At 37.6% G+C, this 6,411-nt stretch overlaps 1 protein-coding gene across 1 annotated transcript in view; it reads left to right on the top strand.

The window, feature by feature from the left end:
• Nucleotides 1–6,411, top strand: part of ME1 (malic enzyme 1, NADP(+)-dependent, cytosolic) — a 118,909-nt gene that overhangs the window by 8,435 nt on the left and 104,063 nt on the right.

Genomic DNA, 6,411 nt, shown 5'->3' with positions numbered 1-6,411 from the left:
CAGGAGGTATTTGAGGGAGTAGGCTTATGGCCTCAAGGTTTTGTTGGTTTTAATGTGAAAATCATTTTGGCCTCATGACTGACAAAATGAGTCAGGACCATCTGGCCAACTGCAAAAAACAAGAATTCCCACTCCTCTGCACATGAAAAAGTTCAAAAAAGATTGCAAGAATGTTTAGTTAAACCTCTGTAATGTTCTGTGGCTTTTAGTCACCTCCCATATCAAGAGAAGTCATCTCCTTTTTTCCCTCAGTGTTTACCACCATGGTAATTTTATTAGCCCTCCAGGAAGTGCTAGATGTGTCTGGAAGTTAAGTCTTTGCCTAGGCTGGTCTCATTGCCCCTTGTTTTGATATCCATTGCCATATAAAATATTCCACAAGGAGCACCTCTGCCCATGAACGTACTTTTCGCTTTCTCTCCAGACCTGTGAATTATCTGTGGTGAAAAAAACCCTGTTAAATTAAAATAATAAAATCATTAAGGCTGTAAAAGACCTCCAGGATAATTGAGTCCAACTTTTGACTGAATACCACCATGTCAACATATAACCATAGCACTAAGTGCCACATCCAGTCCTTTCTTGAACACTTCCAGGGATGTGACTCCACCACTTCTCTGTACAGCCCATTCCAGTGATTAGCCACCCTTTCAGTGAAAAACGTCTTCCTGATGTACAGTCTGAACCTCCCTTGGCACAGCTTGAGGCTGTTTCCTCTTGTCCTGTTGTTTGTTGCCTGGGAGAACAGGCTGACCCCCATCTTGCTATGACCTCCTTTCAGGTAGGTGTAGAGAGCAATAAGGTCTCCCCTGAGCCTGCTCTTCTCCAGACTATGCAGCCTCACTCCCTCAGCTGCTCCTCGTATGGCTTTCTCTCTAGACCCTTCACCAGCATTTTTTCCCTTCTCTGGACACATTCCAGCACCTCTATGTCTCTTTTGCAGAGGGGTTGGAACTAGATGATCTTTAAGATCCTTTCCAATCCAAACCATTCTATGATCTTTGACAGACTCTTTCCTGCTTAAGAAAAATACCTATACTTTGCAATCTTCCATTGCGCTCTGTTAGAGATCTGTCTTTTTTCTGAGAAAAACCTTTTCTGAATTATTCCAAAATCAGCTGTTCAAAGCAACCAATTTCATTTGGTTTGAAGTTGCATTCTAGGCTATGACATTAAGGACTATAGACTACCATCCTTCATACACAATATCCTCCCTGAGATGGGTGGAGAAATAAAAATAAACATTAAATTTAACATTCAAAAGGAGTAAATATGTAAAATTTAGTGCACTCTATACAATCTCATAATGTCGATTGCAGATGTTGCAATTAAGGTAAAAGGTGTGTGTATCTGTTTTATGCTGACCCATAGCTAAGTGCTGTCTTTACTGATAAGTGACTTTCAGAATGTTTTTTATTTCAGAATATTTTTATTACTGTCTCTTCCTACAGTTGAGAATATATTTGGTATTTCCTAGTTTAACAAAGTTCCCATTAGATATAGACTTGTTTATATGGGTTAAAAATTACCCAACTTCTGTAAAACATATTTATTACACTGGAATTTGCAAGGCAGTGTCTTATTATTCAGTTTACATCTGTGAGGGTGTTTTTTAATATTCAGTTAGATTACTTTATGTCGTGAAATGAGTTTGAAGCCTCTGGCTCAGAAGTTATGTCTTGAGGCAAGGAACAATGAAAATTAATTAGCAATTAAAACGTTGATGTCTCATGGGATCATTAAATGAGATCATCTTCTGTGACTCCCTTACACCTTTTTAGAAGGCTGTACGGGCTCACATGATGTGCTTACAGTGGACACTGCGGCTCAGGCAAGATGCTTTTCATCCTGAATCAGTATTTTGCAATTAGAGAATAAACATTCATGTCTGACCAGCTGGCTGTCTGATTAAGCATCATTTTTCAAGAGAACCAGCTGCAAAGCAACTTGACTCACTGGTTTGAAGCCTGTCTATATAACTGACATTTATTTGTAAAATTCACTCAACTCCAGATTGCATTACTTGCTCTGAATATTCAGCTTCAAGTCCATCGGTTGAATGAATAAGAATGTTATTCTAGAAATAAATGGTACAGATCTGATAGCAGAGCTGTAACATGCACCGACCAACACCATGTAGTTACATAAACATAAGAGAAGGAATTTGGACTTGTGCAGATAAATGTTTTGCTGGGAATATAACGGGGTTGTGGTTTTATTGCAGTGCTCACGCTATCATTGAGAGCATTATCTCAGAATCTCTGCGAGGTCACTTTTTGGTGCAGAGTTGCTATCCATCATTTAAATTCCTGAAGTAAAAAATTCTTCAGTTGCACAAAGCGTGTACGTACATATGACAGCTTTTGCTGACTTACCAAGAAACAATCTCTTTCTATAAATGGATTTCTGAAATATAACAATTCTTTCATCCAACGAGAATAAATATGGGAAAGCTCAATGGAAATTTCATCTAAGAATCCAAAATCAAGTTTTTGCATAGTATGGAGAACACCCAGGAGTTTAAGGTTCTTGTGTAAACTCAGCATTCAGAGAAGAGAGGAAAAATTGCCAAGTACTGCTATGCCAAAGACTTTGGATGTTATTAAAATGTTAGGTGACTGTTTATGCATTGCCATTCCTAGAAGGAAAAGCCATTTTAAACAGAATATGAACAGAGCAAGCCCTGGTGACTATTGCAGCCACACAGACATGGCAGAGTTCCTCTGAAATAACTTCCCAATGCAGTCACACACTGTCAGGCTGACTAGGAACCATTTTTAAAGCAGCTGTATTGGATCTGATGCTGCATGTTGAAGATACAGATGCAGTCTCTGAGAAGGCAAAGTATGTCAGTCTGAGCTTTGAAGTTATTTTTCTCCTTTTTGTTTTTTTTTACATATAGAAGCAAAAGTTCAGCAAAGTGTTCTCACAGAAGTTTTCTTCTCTAATAATTCTTCCAGCTCTGTCTTTTTTTTTGTTTTCCTTCCTCACAAATGACTCGACATAGCATATCTAGAAGCCTCTTATTCACCCCAGTTCTAAGCAAGATTACCTTTTGAAGCGACTTTTAATAAGTATTTTGAAAACTTGTTTAATATAGCTCTTTTATTATTTTTATAGAGCACTTGGAATGTTATTAACATTCTTTAGTATCAGCTTTTCAAAAGGCGGTTTATCATGCTAAATGCTCAGTTTGTGAGTGCTGGTACTGTACCACATTGCCTCCTCATTGAAGTGTGTGACTGACTCAGCACATACAAATTTGAGAGTGGTTCCTTTCCTCATATTTCTCAAAGAGAATGTATTTATTTGCATTTATTGTATGTATTTACATTTGCATAGATTCAGATGCACTGTGTTGAATGGGAGTGTTGCAAATGTGAGTTCTTTTTTTGTTGACATAGTAGTGTTTACATAGTGAGATTTCCAGCTGCAGAATAGCATCGCTTTTTAATAAAGAAAATAAATTAGAAAACAGGGAAATATTTATTTCCTGTGACAGAATGTGCCAAACATTAGACCTTGGCATCAGAAGTTGCAGTCTGTTTGCCAGCACAAGGCTGATCCTGTGGAACATTTAATAACTTTTTTGTGGTTTTTAATGAGGCCTTTATTGGAGTTATTTTTCTTAATTCCACTGAATGCCTGTGATATCCAAGTTTCTTCAGATTTGGCTTACTGGAGGCCAAAATCTGTTCAAGTACTCCTGGATCACATGAGCCAGGAAAGTTCAGTTCCTGGAGCTTCTTTGTGGTTCTCTGTCTCTCCTTCAGGAAAATGGTCTTTTCTTGTCTGAGACTAGGATGCTAGGATTTATTTGACCTAACTTTTTCACCAGTATAACAACCCCCTTAGAGTTTTTTCAGCACATCTAGATGGTTTTCTTTACCCAGGAAAAACATGTTTATGTATACATATATCTATTTAGATACTTTATTAATCTGATTGTTACTATAGATAATTATCTAGTATCTTCATTTAGTTAAAAGTGATTGTTGTGTAGCATAAACTTATATTAAAAGAATTAATGAACCACTAGTTTCAGACTTCTTTTTTTTTCTCTGAAAATTATGCATAATTTTCATCTGGAGGGGGAAAAAGTGTGGAGGTTTTTTAACCGATCTCTTGTAAGAACCTGATGGTTAGGGCAGTCTCTTAAATCAAAATGTTTTGCAATAAATAAATAAAATACAGCAAAAATGCTTCTTTGAAAATAGCCTGCTGGAATTTTGTTCTCCAGGATGCACTGATATGTGTTGGGTGTATTAACAACATTGTTCAGGTGGCAAATTACTCTGTAACATTTCAACAGAGAAATAGCATAGCTGTGGCATTTTTTCTCATTTTAGACAGTCTTTCTCTTCCACACTTCAAAAACCTGATAATGATGGCTGTTGCAACCCCTTCCCAAGTGCTTCTGAAATACTTGTTGGTCATTTTCACTTTTGTCTTTTGTGAAGATGACAACTGCCAATGTGTTCAAGGCAACTTCTCATCTTGTGTTTTTTTTTTATAGCCTTGCCATTGGATTCAAGCACCATGGCATCTCATGACACCCACTAATTTCACTCTTTGGCATGATTCTGATCTGCTCTGTTACCTTCATCAAGCTAAAACTTAGCTTAGCATGTCGTTGCTTCCTTGGCTTGAAAGTAAGGGTAACAGAATCTCCCAGCAAAACGTTTGTCCCGCTCTGAGTAGTTGGAAAAGGAGAATTGGCACAATTTTAGAGTGTTGAATTCCTCTCTTCTCCTTGACTGTCTTCTACACTGGATTGTGCCCAAGGTGTATTCAACTTAGTCTCTCAGCAGCCAGTAATGCTGCTGCAGGAAAAGGTGTGAGAATCTTGCACATAAGATATCAGTTGTCTGCATTTTGGTCTTTGTAAATATTAAGCCAGTTTCTGTTCTAAGAAATAGTTGAATGAAAAAAGTTATGTCTTGATTCTTGAAAACATTAGAATATTCTTTCATTCATATGCACGTAGTCATCTAGCCTCTCTTGAACTGTGAAATTTATGGGGTTTGGTAATACTTTGGCAATAGGTTTCACCAGTTAATTACAGTGTGAATTTTTCTCTTTTTATTAAACTTTCACCTTAGAATAAAATAATGAATGATTAGCCTGTGCTAAACTGAGAAGACGTAGCCCTGACCTAGAATTATGGAATATAATGTCTTCCATGTGGTGGGCTTTTTTTTTTTGTATGTACTTGGTGCTTTCATGTAGGTATAACCTACAGCAGTAGTGGAATGGAAGAGTATTTGCAGAAGTCACACTTTGAGCTATTCTTCCATTTAGTCTTGTCTGTGTTGGAGCTTTACCTATTATTAGCCTCTTCCTGCTCTCATGAACTGCATACATGATTTCTTATGCAGGTAATCTTTTAGGGACTTTTAATCATGGTCATAAAAGCTGTGTCCTAAAACACATAACAAGCATGGAATTTCTGGCCTTCAGACCTGTTTGTACCTCTTGATGGTGCACTGCTGTTTTTTCTGGAGGGAGTACATCTTGGCTGTGAGCAGAAGGAAATGAGGCCATCTCTTCTCAAAACACGATTCTCAAAATGTTTGGCAGCAGTCAACGTTTGATCATTTTCTACCCCGTCTTAACACAGACTTCTGAGAAAGGCAGCTAGCAAGCCTCAGTGCTTTTTTACAGAACCACCATCCTTGGTGGTTTCTGTGCAGGAGGGCCAAAATTAAAAGTAATGGCCACTCCTTCCTTTCTGTTTCCTTGTTCTCTTCCTTTGCATGGTCCTGGATATTTCTAGGGGATCCCTGTCTTCATTTGGCTTGTACTATTACTTTTTACACATTTCCACTATCTGTTGTGTGAGGTTAGAACTGAACATTCTCCCTCCTCCATACATTTGGAGGCCTCAAATTTATCTTTTCAAGGGCATCTCCAATCTGAGCCAATGGGAACTTACATTTCTATGGGTTTTGGCATGTGATGGTTATCTTCCTTGTTTCCTAACATCCTACTGAGACAGTCCACTGAAACAGAGAAGTTTCATAAACATGGTTTTCAGTACCTAGGAAGGACAGTTTGTGTGACAGTTATCAGTGCAATGCTTATTAGAACCTTCTGCTTTGATTTACTAAGGCAGTCTTCCTGTGGACCTACGTGCAGAAGACTGGACAGAAAGTACGTTTTCCCAAGTTAAAAGTCTTTACTCTGACTAATCTTTTCTTTCTAGAGCCAATGTCACATAAAAAATAGGATATATCCTTTTCAACAAATAAATTATGTAACTGCATTTTTAAATAGTGATATTATTTTGGAAAGTCAAAGTTTCATTTCAATAATTAGCACTTATACTGATGTATAACCACATTACTCTTTAATACCTTCCTTTTTTCCTTTATTCAGGCTGTTGTGCACAACTTCAGTGTCAGGCATGCT

Source organism: Acanthisitta chloris, unplaced genomic scaffold (genome assembly GCF_000695815.1).
Source record: "Acanthisitta chloris isolate BGI_N310 unplaced genomic scaffold, ASM69581v1 scaffold2724, whole genome shotgun sequence".
Classification (NCBI taxonomy): Eukaryota; Metazoa; Chordata; class Aves; order Passeriformes; family Acanthisittidae; genus Acanthisitta; species Acanthisitta chloris.
This window is presented reverse-complemented; position numbering and strand designations above follow the sequence as displayed.